At 41.3% G+C, this 14877-nt stretch overlaps 1 protein-coding gene across 1 annotated transcript in view; it reads left to right on the forward strand.

Moving 5' to 3' along the window:
* The first annotated feature begins 5844 nt into the window (after nt 1-5844).
* The window catches only part of LOC140726141 (putative pre-mRNA-splicing factor ATP-dependent RNA helicase DHX32), a 142758-nt gene continuing 133725 nt past the window's right edge, over nt 5845-14877 (forward strand). Inside the window, exon 1 of the mRNA XM_073042115.1 lies at nt 5845-6304. The gene's annotated coding sequence lies outside the window, so the exon portion shown is untranslated. The remainder of the gene's footprint in view (nt 6305-14877) is intronic.

The following is a 14877-nucleotide window of genomic DNA, read 5'->3' on the forward strand; positions in this document are numbered from 1 at the left end:
TTATCTATTAACTGCATGTATCAATTCATTTGTAGCTTCTATTAATTTTTAAGTCTTGCTCTGTACTGCTTCTACAAAGCAACAAATTTCAAATCATGAACGTGAGATAATCTGCAGATACTGGAGATTCAAAGCAACACACACAAAATGCTGGAAGAATTCTGCAGGTCAGGCAGTGTCTATGGAAACGAGTAAACAGTCGACGTTTTGGGCTGCGACTCTTCATCAGGACTTCAAGTTCAAATCATATATCAGTGGTAATAAACCTGAAATGAAATGGAAAGCAGGAGCACAGTAAATGCTCACTAGACTGGCTCGTGATGGCAGGTCTGGCTTAAAGGAGAGACTGAGTCAACGCGCTCTGAGAAACAACTTCAGCGAAAAATGTAAAATTGCTATAAAATATTGTAAAAATCCTATAAAAATACAAAATATTAAATTGTAGAGGGCTCAATGGTGAGAATATCCTGCTTCTATGGAATTAATGTTTACTGTCTTGCAATAAGGAGTAGGCCATTTAAGGTTGAAATGAGGTGTAAAAAGCATCCAGCCTAATCAAAGACCAATCCAGATAGTCTCTCTTCTCTCCCCTCCCATCGGGCAGAAGATACAAAAGCCTGAAAGCATGTAGCAGAAGGATCAAGGACAACTTCTATCCCACTAATAAATGGTTCCATAGTATGTAAGATGGATTCTTCATGAATACTTCAAGTATACCTAATGATTACTTCACTTCAGTATTCACTATGAAAAAGGATCTTGGCGATTGTAGGGATGACTTGCTGCCTGTCTGTCTAGGTACCGTATCCAGTGTGGACGATGGTGAGCCATGTTTTCCATACAGATCTATCTCTCGTTCTTTGGATGACTTCCATTTCCTTGTTGTGCAGCCACCTGGCTAGGTTTTTGATGTACACAAGCCGAAGTCTTCCTCTAGATTTGCTCTCCTCGATTTTTCCAGGGATGACTTGCAGTGGACTGAAAAGCTTGAACATGTAGATATTAAGAAAGAGGATGTGCTGGAACTTTTGGAAAGCATCAAGTTGGATAAGTCACCGGGACTGGACGAGATGTACCCCAGGCTACTATGAGAAGTGAGGGAGGAAATTGCTGAGCCTCTGGCGATGATCTTTGCATTATCAATGAGGATGGGATAGGTTCCGGAGGATTGGAGGGTTGCGGATGTTGTTCCCTTATTCAAGAATCACAATCAGAATCAGAATCAGACTTTAATCGCCAAGTACCTATGCACAAACAAGGAATTTACTTCCGGCAGATGTTGTCTCTGCTCATAACAATAATAATGATAAATATAAATGAAAATATAGATTATACATACAGGTAGTGCAATCCAAGTAATAGTTAGCCGACAGTTAACCAGCAGTTAACTGTTCAGCAAAGTGACCACAGTAGGGAAAAAACTTCTCCAGTGCCTATTAGTCTTAGTCTGGAGGGATCTGAAGCGCCTACCAGACGGAAGCAGATCAAACAGTCCGTGCGCAGGATGGGAGGAGTCCTTTATGATGTTCCCCACCCTAGATATAGCCCAGGAAGTTATAGACCAGTGAGTCTTACTTCAGTGGTTGGTAAGTTGATGGAGAAGATCCTGAAAGGAAGGATTTATGAACATTTGGAGAGGCACAATATGATTAGGAATAGTCAGCATGGCTTTGTCAAAGGCAGGTCGTGCCTTAAGAGCCTGATTGAATTTTTTGAGAATGTGACTAAACACATTGATGAAGGTAGAGCAGTAGATGTAGTGTACATGGATTTTAGCAAGGCATTTGATAAGGTACCCCATGCAAGGCTTATTGAGAAAGTAAGGAGGCATGGGATCCAAGGGGACATTGCTTTGTGGATCCAGAATTGACTTGCCCACAGAAGGCAAAGAGTAGCTGTAGACAGGTCATATTCTGTATGGAGGGCGGTGACCAGTGGTGTGCCTCAGGGATCTGTTCTGGGACCCCTAGTCTTTGAGATTTTTATAAATGACCTGGATGAGGAAGTGGAGTGATGTGTTAGTAAATTTGCTGATGACACAAAGGTTGGGGGTGTTGTGGATAGTGTGGAGGGCTGTTAGAGGTTACAACGGGACATTGATAAGATGCAAAACTGGGCTGAGAAGTGGCAGATGGAGTCCAACCCAGATAAGTGTGAGGTGGTTCATTTTGGTAGGTCAAATATTAAGTCAGAATATAGTATTAATGGCAATACACTTGGCAGTGTGGAAGATCAGAGGGATCTTGGGGTCCGAGTCCATAAGACACCCAAAGCTACTGCGCAGGTTGACTCTGTTGTTAAGAAAGCATATGGTGCATTGGCCTTCATTAATCATGGAATTGAGTTTAGGAGTTGAGAGGTAATGTTGCAGCTTTATAGGACCCTGGTCAGACCCCACTTGGAGTACTGTGCTCAGTTCTGCTCACCTCACTACAAGAAGGATGTGGTAACTATAGAAAGGGTGCAAAGGAGATTTACAAGGATGTTGCCTGGATTGGGGAGCATGCCTTATGAGAATAGCTTGATTGAACTCGGCCTTTTCTCCTTGGAGCAACAGAGGATGAGAGGTGACCTGATAGAAGTGTACAAGATCATGAGAGGCATTGATTGTGTGGATAGTCAGAGGCTTTTTCCCAGGGTTGAAATGGCTAGCATGAGAGGGCATATTTTTTAAGGTGCTTGGAAGTGGATACAGAGGAGATGTTAGGGGTAAGTTTTTTAGACAGAGAGTGGTGAGTGCGTGGAATGGGCTGCTGACGGTGGTGGTGGAGGTGGAACTGATAAGGTCTTTTAAGAGACTCCTGGATGGATACATGGAGCTTGGAAAAATAGAGGGCTATGGGTCAGCCTAGGTAGTTCTAAGTTCAGGACATGTTCGGCATAGCTTTGTGGGCCGAAGGGCCTGGATTGTGCTGTAGGTTTTCTATATTTCTATGTTTCTACCTCACAATGTACTTCATTCTGATTTTCCATTTGTCACTTTCTCTGTAGCTGTTACACTCTATTCTGAATTGCTATTGTTTTACGTTGTTCTACTTCAATGCCTTATGAAATATTTTGATCTGTATGAACAATATGTGTTTTGGTACACGTGACAATAATAAACTAATTTGCCAATTTCTTCTAGGTGCTAAACAAAAGTGGTCCCACTGTTTTGTACAACATCTTCAACAATGGGACAAGCTTAGATAAACATCTTGGTTGGTATGGATAAGTAGCGCTGAAGGATCTGTTTCCATGCTGTATGGCTCTGTGATCTTCATTCTGTCCAGAAGCATGACCATGATTTTCCATTCAGAACTCAGTATTAAGATCAAAATTGGGGTTTTGGTGATAATTTACCAAATTCTCTGGACTCTGGGCAGGTCCTGGTGGATTGGAAGATGGTGAATGTCATGCCACTGTTCGAAGAAGGATGTAGGCAAAGTGCATGTAATTATAGGCTAGTTAGTTTAACATCTGTATTTGGGAAAATGCTTGAAGCTATCATTAAAGAAGAAACAATGAGGCATCTGGAAAGAATGGATCTATCAAGCAGATGCAGCATGGATTCAGTAAAGGCAGGTCCTGTTTGACAAACTTACTGGAGTTCTTTGAGGATATAATGACGGTAGTGGATAGAGGGGAACAGATGGATGTTATTCACTTGGATTTCCAGAAGGCATTCGATAAGGTGCCTCATAAATGACTTATCCATAAGATAAGGATGCATAGAGTTGGGGTGATGTATTAGCGTGGATAGAGGATTGGTTAACTAATAGAAAGCAGAGAGTTGGGATACATGGGTGGTACTCTAGTTGGCAATTAGTGGTGAATGGTGTGCAACAGGGGTTGGTGCTGGGCCTGCTACTGTTCATGATATATATTAATGATCTGGAAGAGGAGCCCGAGTGTAGTGTATCTAAGTTTGCTGATGATACTAAATTGAGTAAAAAAGCAAAATGTGCAGAAGATACGGAAAGTCTGCAGAGATATATATATATAGGTTAAGTGAATTGGCAAGGGTCTGGTAGATGGAATACAATGTTGATAAATGACAGGTCATCCAATTTGGATGGAAAAATGAAAGAGCAGATTATTACTTAAACGGTAAAAGATTGCAGCATGCTGCTGTGCAGAGGGACTTGGGAGTGCTTGTGCATGAATCACAAAAGGTTGGTTTGCAGGTGCAACAGGCTATCAAGAAGGCAAATGGAATGTTAGTCTTCATTGCTAGAGGGGTTGAATTTAAGAGCAGGGAGGTTATGCTGCAACTGTACAGGGCACTGGTGAGGCCGCACCTGGAGTACTGTGTGCAGTTCTGGTCTCCTTACTTGAGGAAGGATATACTGGCTTTGGAGACGGTACAGAGGAGATTCACCAGGTTGATTCCAGAGATGAGGGTGTTAGACTGTGAGGGGAGATTGAGTTGCCTGGGACTGCACTCTCTGGAATTCAGAAGAAAGAGGGTTATATAAAATGATGAAAGGGATAGATAAGATAGAGGCAGGAAAGTGGTTTCCACTGGTAGGTGAGACTAGAACCAGGGAACAGAGCCTCAAGATTCGGGGGAGTAGATTTAGGATAGAGATGAGGAGGAACTGCTTTTCCCAGATGATGGTGAATCTGTGGAATTCTCTGCCCAACGAAGCAGTGTAATCCACCTCAGTAAGTATATTTACAACAAGGTTGAATAGATTTTTGCATAGTAGGGGAATTAAGGGTTATGGGGAAAAGGCAGGTAGGTGGAGATGAGTCCATGGCCAGATCAGGAATGATCTTATTGAATGGTGGAGCAGGCTCCACAAGCCAGATGACCTACTGCTCCTATTTCTTATGTTAGTGTTGTTATGTCAGTTTGCTTTTCTGGCCCACTCCAATTTTAACTTCTCTATCTTCAACCTGCTCTGTGGTGAATCTTGGGGGGGGGGTGTGTGCGCTTAAATGCATAAACATAAAAATACACTGAAAAATATCTCAAATACACAAAAAGATAGAAGGCACATATAAATACATATATGAACACAAACTCTATAGATATATGGTGGAGAGAACTTTATGATTTTGCATTGTACTGGTGACGCAAAGCAATAACTTTCATGTCATATGTCAGTGCTAATAAATCTGATTCTGTTCTGAAACACATACAGATGTTGGAAAATAAAATAAATTCAAATACTTGATGCATAAATGCATGAAATTTTGTCTAGGAAATGAATACATACTTTTCCAGACAGAGAGACACATCATCCACAAACTGTTGGTGGAATTCAGCTGGTCAGGCAGCAGCTGTAGGGGGAAATGGGCAGACGACACTTTGGGTTGAGATCGCCCAGTCCAAATGAAGGGTCTTGACCTCAAATGTCAATCATCCATTTACCCACAGATCAAGTTCAATTTCAAGTTTAAATGTCATCCAACCATACATGAATACCCATGACTACAGCCTGAAATGAAACAGCATTTCTCTGGGGCTAAGGTGCAAGACACAGTACCAACAATCAGACACAGCACAAGGCAAACATAGCACATGTAAGATAGCAGGAAACGTACAGGCACAAAAAATATATATAATATAGCCCAAGTCCCTGAGTTCATGCTCCCAGCAGTTCTCAGACGAGGGTCTTCAAGTGAACACTGGAAAGCAGCACGGATGGGAGCAACGGGAGATACTGCCTGTCCTGCTGCAAGGGCAAATCAGCAGTACAGCTGTTTTTAGAGTCTAGCGCTTTTTGCGTTGTTCCGGCGTCCACCTGAATCAATCCTCGATTGTCCCCTTCCCCTTTAAGGAAATCTCCTGTCGGCAGACGGCTGTGTGTTAAGCCCCGCCCATTGAGCCTCGCCCTTTAATTGCAGCCGCCGCGGATCAACATGGCGCCGCCGTTTGGGGTCGCGGCTCCAGGTTTCAGGGCCAAGTTCAAACACGGATAGAGAGGGGAAAAGGACAATTAACCCTTTAAAATATGTAAATGAAAATCAAGCGGCACGAAGAAAAGGGGAAAAAGATAACAAAGTGAAAGACAATAGCGGGAGACGGAGGATCTTGCAGGACGCGTCGTGGGGAGGGTGGGATGACCGAAAATACCAAATATTGTTAACTGTTGATAGTTATTGTCATCACTCTCTGGATTTAATTCGAAACAGGAGAGAAGTAGTCGGCGCTGAATTGGGCGGGGTCAGTTTAAAGTCTGCAGGTGGGGGGGGGAGTTCGTGAATAATTGTATTGTATAATAATCATTATAAAGTGTGAAGGAGCTGGATTCTGCCTCCCAGGCATCAGGTGGAGAGGGTGAGAAGAATACTCCAAGCCCAAGCAGAGCTGCAGGTGAGTCTGTGCCAGGGTGTGTTGGCTTACGTTTTGTATTCGATATTTCGTTTATTGTCTAATGTCTCATATGAAGTTCGGCATTGGATTGTATCTTGATTAGCATTAGTGCGATGGGCCCAATGGTCTCCTGTATTGTTAGTTTCTGTGATGCATCGATGGCCCAATAGCCACCAATCTCAGTATCTATCATACTTATGGACCCAATGGCCTCCTGCGCAATCCATCTCCATCATGTATTGATGGGCCAAATGAGCTCCTGCAGTCTGTTTCTGTGATGTATTGATGGGCCCAATGGCCTCCCGTGAGGTGCAGGTTGTGTGTGAATTCAGACTTGTGAAGATCCTCTTTAAATTTGGTCATTGTGTGCATAAAGTATAATACTTGATCACTGATAAGTAAGTTTCAAAGGTGGAAAAGAATTGGTTTATTATTGTCATATGCACCATGATGCATTGGAAAGCTTGTCTTGCATGCAGTTTATGCAGATCAAATGATTATACCGTGTATTGAGGTAGAACAAGGTAAAGCAACCACAATGTGGAATAAAGTACTACAGGGAAAGTGCAGTGCAGGTAGACAGTAAGGTGTAAGGTCATAACTAGGTACATGGTTGGTGAAGTCAAGATTCTATTGAACGAGGAAACCATTTACTAATCTGATAACAGCAGGGCAGAAGCAATCTTTATTGATGCCGCACCGTAGAAAGAATTCTCTCTGGAAGCATGATGGCTTGGTTTGGCAACTACTCTGCAAGAAACTACAGAGAGTTTGGACACAACAGGAACCAGCTTCCCCTTTATTCGACTCTGTCTATACCTTGCTGCCTTGGCAAAGCCGCCAGCACAATCAAAGACCCTACTCGTCCCTAACGTTCTGTCTTCTCTCTCCCATTGGGCAGAAGAAGCAAATGCCTCAAACTATGTACCACGAGGCTCAGGGAGAGCTTCTATTCCAGTTGGATATCTTGTCATCAATAAGATAAAGGAGATGATTATTGACTTCAGAAGAACTTGCCCCACTCACAGCCCTCTGTACATTAGTGGCACAGCAGTGGAAACTGCGAGCAGTTTCATATTCCTCGGAGTGCTCATTTCGTACAACCTCTCATGGTTCCAGAACAGATTCTACACAGTCGGCTCACCAACGCCTCTACTTTCTGAGGAGGCTGAAGAGAGCTGGCCTATGCACATAAGACATAGGTGCAAAATTCACTTTGCCTTTTCGTTACGGCTGATCCTGGATCCTACTCAATTTCGTACACGTGCCTTCTCGCCATATCCATTGATGTCCTGACTGATTAAGAAACTATCAGCTTCCATCTTAAATATACCCATGGACTTGGCCTCCAACACAGTCAGTTTTAGAGCATTCCACGGATTCACCACTCTGGCTAAAAGTATTCCTTCTTACCTCCATCCTAAAAGGTCATCCCTCAATTTTGAGGCTGTGCCCTCTAGTTCTGTATGCCCCCACCATAGGAAACATCTCTCTCAATCCACCTTATCTAGTCCTTTCGACATTCGGTAAGTTTCAATGAGATCCCCCTGCATTCTTCTAAATTCCAGTGAGTACAGGCCCAAAGCTGCCAAATGCTCCTCATTTTTAAACCCCTTCATTCCCAGAATCATCTTTGTGAACCTCCTCTGGACTGAACTATTACAATATTCCAAGTGTGGCAATACAATGTCATTTTACAGGTATGCAGTAGAGAGCATCACAACAATTCATCACAGCGTGGTATGGAAACTGCACTGTGGTGGTCAGGAAGTCTCTTCAGTGGGTGGTCAAAACTGCCCAATGCATCACTGGCTCCAGCCTAACTGCCACCTAAGACTGACGTACAGAAAGGTGCGGGAAAAGGGCCAATAACATCATGCAGGATCCCATACACCCTGCTCATGGATTATTTGTCTACTCCCATCAGGGAGGAAGCTACTTGGCACCCATGCTTGGACCACCAGACTCAAAAAAAAAAAGTTTCTTTTCAGTAAGGCTGATCAACACCTGCACCGACAAACCCACTCTTCCACACCCTCAGCCACCACTACGCCATCATTTAACCTTATGTACAGACACTCCTGTACCTAGCACAGGAGTTGTCAACCTTTTTTGTGCCATGGACCCCCTACCATTGACCGAAGGATTGGGAGCCCCTGGCCCTAGCATCACTTTATATCGAGTCAGTCCTTGTATATGAGCTAATGTATGTATTTATATTTATTTTGTTATTATTGTGTTCAGTAACAATCTCTTGATGTTATAATCTAGCTCTTTATTGTTTACTTGCACTGTACGTTTTGGTAGCTTTTACACTTTATTCAACATTCTTATTGTTTTACTGTATTCTAGCTCAATGCACTGTGCAATGAATTGATCCGTATGAACTGAATGTAAGGCAAGCTTTTCACTGCGTCTTGGTACATGTGACAATAATAAAACAAAGCTTAAAAATAACAAGAAAAAAATGCCTTTATACACAACACATTCAAATCCTGTGTTTGTTTAATGAACCTCATCCTTCCTTACCATCCACTCCCACTTTGCCCTTTTGGTAATTATTTAACATACTGTACTTATCAACTTGGGAGTCTAGTAAAAGCTGCAGATGTCAGTAATCTGAAACAAAAACGGAGAAAGCTGGAAATAGCCCTCTGGTCAGGAAGCATCCATTGAAGGAGAGAAGAATTTAATATTTTATGTACATGACATTCCATTTTAGCTTTATGCTAGGTCATTGAAGAAGCTATCTGGTCTTTATTTTAAACTGAATAAAAATCTGTCGTAAAATCCATTAATTGTAGTATCATTTGTTCGTTATGTGATGTGCCATGTGAAGTGGGCAGTCGTGGTCCTTGGCACATTTTTCCACAGAAGTGGTTTGGCCTTGCTGCCTTCTGGGCAGTGCCTTGACAAACTGAGTAACTCCAGTCATCAGTACTCCTCAGAGATTGTCTGCCTAACGCAAATGATCATGCAACCAGGATTTGTGATCTGCACCATCTGCTCCCATGGCCTCACGTGACCCTGATCGTGGGCGGAGAGGGGGTGATGGGGAAGGTGTGGGGCTAAGCAGGTGCCCAGTGGTGACCTGCAGGCTAGCGGAGGGAAGTAGCGACTTTCACCTCTTTTGGTAGAGACGTGTATCTGTGGCGACACCCTATATGCAGTATACAGCGAAGAAAAGATCTATAATATCAAGTCATGGAAAAGTACAGCACAGAAACAGGCCCTTTGGCCCATCTAGTCCATGCCAAAACCATTTAATCTACCTACTGTCTTCCACCTGCACTGGGATCAAAGCTCTTCATACCCCTACCATCCATGTACCTATCCAAACTTCTCTTCAATGTTGAAATCGGGCCCGCATGCACACTTGCACTGGCAGCTCATTACACACTCTCACAACTCTCTTTTGAAGAAGGTTTCCCCTCATGTTCTGCTTAAACTTTTCACCTTTCACCCTTAACCCATGACCTCTGGTTATAGTGCCATCCAGCCTCAGTGGGAAAAGTCCTTCTTCCACATACCCTATCCACACTCCTCATAATTTTGTATGTTAGAGTATCTGTAAGAAATTGATTTGGTGACATTTGCAGATTGTATCGCTTTTTATCACAAAGCTATTTAAATGCTTAGAACATGTAACATTACAGCACAGGAACAGGCCCTTCGGTCAACACTGTAGTGCTGAAGCAAATAAATTAGTAACCAAATGGCCAACTAAGCTAATCCCTTCTGCATATAAGATGTCCATATCCTTACATTTTCCTCACGTTTATGTGCCTACCTAAACATCTCTTTAAAATGCCCCTCATGTTCCTTTCTCTACCACCAACTCAGGCAACGCATTCCAGGCACCTGCTGATCTTACCTCTGAACCTCTTTTAAAGTGTGGTTTCTGCTGCAGAAAGAGCAGTAGCCAATTTGTTCACAGCAGATTCCCATGAACAGCAATGTACTCGTCCTGATCTCATCCGTTGCTCTGGTAGGAGTTGCATTGCTAATTTTCTACCTGGCTTTGAGATCTTTTGAGATAATTTTAGGAAGTAGAGTCCAAGCTCAACTATAAATTTCACTAGCAGACAGAAATCTTGCTGCTGGTAGTGCAGACACTCATTGCAAAGAGGAAACCCAACAAGGCTTGTAACTGGTGGCCTATTAAGAGTCTTGAAGAAGGGTCTTGGTCCAAAACTTTGATTGCTTATTCCTTTCCTTAGATGTGGCCTGATCTGCTGAGTTCCTCCAGCATTGTGTATGTTTCTTGCTCTGGATTTCCAGTATCTGCAGAATCTCTTGTGTTTATGATTTATATATAGTTTGTTTTCTGATTCGTAACAAAATTGAATCACTCCTTAATATTCAAAGATGAGCAAGATGTGGATAAACCTATTATACAATCTTACACTCAGTAGACACATTATTAGGTACATCTGTACACCTGTTAACTCGAGTATCTAATCAGCCAATCATGTGGCTGTAACTCAATGCATAAAAGTATGCAGACACGGTCAAGAGGTTCAGTTGCTTTTCAAACTAAGCATCAGAATGGGGAAGAAAGGTGATCTAAGTGACTTTGACTGTGGAATGATTGTTGGTGCCAAACAGGGTGGTTTGAGTATCTCAGAAACTGTTGATCTGGTATTTTTACACACATGCCTTTAGAGTTTGCAGAGAATGATGTGAAAAACAAAAAAAGACATCCAGTGAGCGGTAGTTCTGTAGGAGAAAATGTCCTGTTAATGAGAAAGGTCAGAGAAGAATGGTCAGATGTGTTCATGTTGACAGGAAGGTGACAGTAACTTGAAGTGGATGGGCTGCAGTGGCAAAAGACCATGAAACTACACTCAACGACCACTTTTAGATACAGGAGGTACCTAATAAAGTGGTCATTGACTATATGACAATAGAGTTGTTTCTGAGTGCTTTTGACCTAGTGGCTGTTTTGTGTTACTTTTTAAGGACACATGTCAAGAGTTCTTCAGAAGGAACACACTGTTCAGTACTTCTTTGCTCAGTAGCAACCAAAGATTGGCAGAACAGTGTATGTTACAATGCCATAAAATTCATTGTAAGCTCCCTCTCACCGTAGTATGATGGTGTTGCAAAGTTGTTCCTATTTGCTTCATTTCACCCACTCTTCTGCCAAGAATATTTTCCTTAATTCTTGGCAATCATTTAGTTACATATGGACGATGTGATGTTTCTTGGGGTTAAAATGGTGTAAAATATTTGCTTCAAAATGGTAAGAATCAGGTTTAATATCAGTGCCATATGTCCTGAAGTGCGGTTTTGCGGTAGATGCAAGAGATAATAAAAACTATATAGGAACACAAGCAAAAAGAGAGCAAAGAAATACTGGGGTATTGTTGATGGGTTCATTGTCCATTCAGAAATCTGATGGCTGAAGGGAAGAAGCTGTTCCTGAATCATTGCCATGAATGGAAGATTATGGCAGATTGTATAAGATCTTTAAGTAGTCACTATATTTATCGATTTGTATGGCGTAGTGACCCTGGAAATATGTGGGTATACAAAGTGAGAAGAAATTGAAGTATAGTGTGTAGTGACAAAGGCTTGAAATTTTATTGGTTGTTATTTCTGGAGTTTGGAGGTAAATGGTAGAACCTGGGTGGGGAGAGGGACGAATATGTGAAGAACTAAAAATAAAATTGGATTCATGTCAGATTCATGTAGATGGATAGTTTGGAGTCTGCAAGGTGTTGTTGGGCTGAAGACCCATGCTGTATCATCTTAGAATCAGAATCAAATTTTAATATCACTGGCACATGTTGTGAAATTTATGTGAATACATAATAATAAAACCTGAATTAAAGTAAACAGTTAAATAAGTAGTGCAAAAAAAAAGTGAAGTAGTGTTCGTGGGTTTAGTGTCTGTTCAGAAATCTGATGGTGGGGGGAAGAAGCTGTTCCTGAAATGTTGAATGTGCGTTTTCAGGCTCCTGCACCTCTTCCCTCAGGGTAGCAATGAAAAGAGGGCATGTCCTGGGTGAATGGCTGGGGTGGGGGGGGGGGGGTGTGTGTGGAGGTGGATGCTTAATGATGGATGCCGCCTTTTTGAGGCATCACTTCTTGAAGATATCCTGGATTCTGGGGAAGCTAATGCCCATGATGGAACTAACTGAGTTTACAACTTTCTGCAGCTTCTTTTAAACCTGTGCAGTGGCTCTCCGCCATATCAAACAGTGATGCAGCCAGTTAAAATGCTGTCCATGCTACATCTGTAGAAAATTGTGAGTATCTTTGGTGACATACCAAATCTCCTCAAACTCCTAATGAAATATGGATGCTGTGATGTCTTGGTATGTTGGGTCCAGGATAAATCCTCAGAGCTGTTGACACCCAGGAACTTGAAATTGCCATTCATCTCTCCTCTGATCCCTCTGAGGACTGGTGTGTGTTCACTCGTCCCACCACTTCTGAAGTACACAATCAGTTCTTCGGTCTTACTGACGCTGAGTGCAAAGCTGTTTCTGTGACTTGACTCAACCAGGTGATACATCTCACTACTGTACGATTCTGTATTCTGAAGCAAAACAGGTTTTAAACAAGTAAATATTTTGTAGTTAGTATTTGTTGCAAAAATTAAGTTTTATCAAGGGAAAACATTTTTTGTGATTTTGTTGTTTTTGTTGATTAAAACCAAAATTGCCTTAAAACAAGGCAGTGGTTTATACAATTAAGTTTTGGGTTTAAAAGAAATCCATTAGATATACTCCTAATGTTGTTGCATGAATTATTCTTTATCAAAATAATAGTGCCAGTTAAGATGAATATAGATGTGGGTTTGTAATATTTGTATTAAGCTTCTTCTTTTACAAGCCTCATTTGAAGTTGACTGCAATGTGATCTTGGGCTTCATGGGCAGTCATAGTTATACTGATTTATTTGAGATAAATTTGTGAGCTGTGTTCATGTATTGGTTGTGAATATCGTCTTTATTTCTGTATAAAAATAAGCTATTAAAGCTATGAAGTTTATGAAATTGAACTTTATTTTAATAGATTTTTATATTTTATAAACAAAGTTTAAAGTTTTTTATTTCAAATTTAAAAGTATATATTTTTGATTTTAAAAAGTTGATAATATAAGTTAAACTTATTTTAACTTATAAACTTATCTTCTTTTATAGGTCAAGCATGCACAATAAATAGAACAATTTCTTGCCTATGACAAAAATAACTTGACAAAGATTTTGCTGACCTAGTTGCCTGGTTAGTGTTCTCTGTGAGGTTTAAAATTAGCCCAATGTTTTTTTTATTATTATCTTGCCTCTCTAAGTAATTTGGTAATAGTATGGCTAAACAAGCTGCATAACAGCTGGTAATTTAATAGGGCAGAACTTATTTTGAACTTCCAAGCTCAAATTCAAGTTTATTGTCATTCAACCATACACGTGTACAGCTAAATGAAACATCATTCCCTGATTTTGGCAATACATTAGCAAACGTTTCGTCACCATATGAGGAGACATCATAAGTGAGCTGTTCACTTGTGTGTCCTCCAAATGCTTGGCCTTTATATACTTATCAATCAGTTGATTAGTTGTCATTACGGAAACTCAATTGTAATGTAGGGAGGGGGGTCTTATTGCTGATAATTAATTAATAAAGAAAGGGTGGTGGCGTGGCATTCTGTGCATTGTTTGAAATTTTGCCCACGTTGCCTTATAAATAGGATCAAGGTCTATATGTCTGTCTATAGAATTGTTTGTGAAGAACTTCTAGGAATTCTCTTGCATCATGACTTCCACTGACAAGTCGAATTTGTGTCCCTCTAGATTTTCAGGGATAGAGACTAGGGGGAGTTGGTCATGCCACTTAACAGCCAGTTGATGTTCATGGATCCTCGGGGATGGTTTTCTCCCAGTCCCTGCATTGTATTTTGTAGACCACACTAGTCTTGTCCAATAGCTTGGTATGTTCTTTAGGTGTACAGAACTATCCACAAGGATCCATGATCGTCAACATCACAACTGAGTTCCTGTAATGACGACCAATCAGCTGATTGATAAGAATGTAAAGGGCAAGAATTTGGAGGACGCACCACAAGGCAGCAGTGCACTGATGGTGTCTCCTTGTATGGTGATGGAACATTTGCAAATGGATTGTCAAGGTCAGAGAACAACTCAATTATGCCCATGTGACCAAATAACCTACTAACTTGTAAATCTTTGAAATGTGGGAGGAAAGCAGAACACACGGAGGAAGCCCACATAATCACAGGGAAAACGTACAAACTCCTTACAGACAGCATCGGAATCGAGCCCAAAGTGAATTTCATTATCAAGTTATATATACGTTGCCATATACTACCCTGAGATTAATTTTCTTGTGGGCATACTCAATAAGTCCATCGTAGAATAATAACCATAATGGAATCAGTGAAAAACCACACCAACTTGGGCATTCTACTAGTGTGCAAAAGACGGCAAACTGCAAATACAAAAAGAAAGTAATAATAAATAAATACGCAACCAATATTGAGAACATGAAATGAAGAGTCCTTGAAGGTGAGTTCATAGGTTGTGAGAGCATTTAAATAATGGAGCA

The sequence above is a fragment of the Hemitrygon akajei genome, chromosome 4 (assembly GCF_048418815.1).
Source record: "Hemitrygon akajei chromosome 4, sHemAka1.3, whole genome shotgun sequence".
NCBI lineage: Eukaryota > Metazoa > Chordata > Chondrichthyes > Myliobatiformes > Dasyatidae > Hemitrygon > Hemitrygon akajei.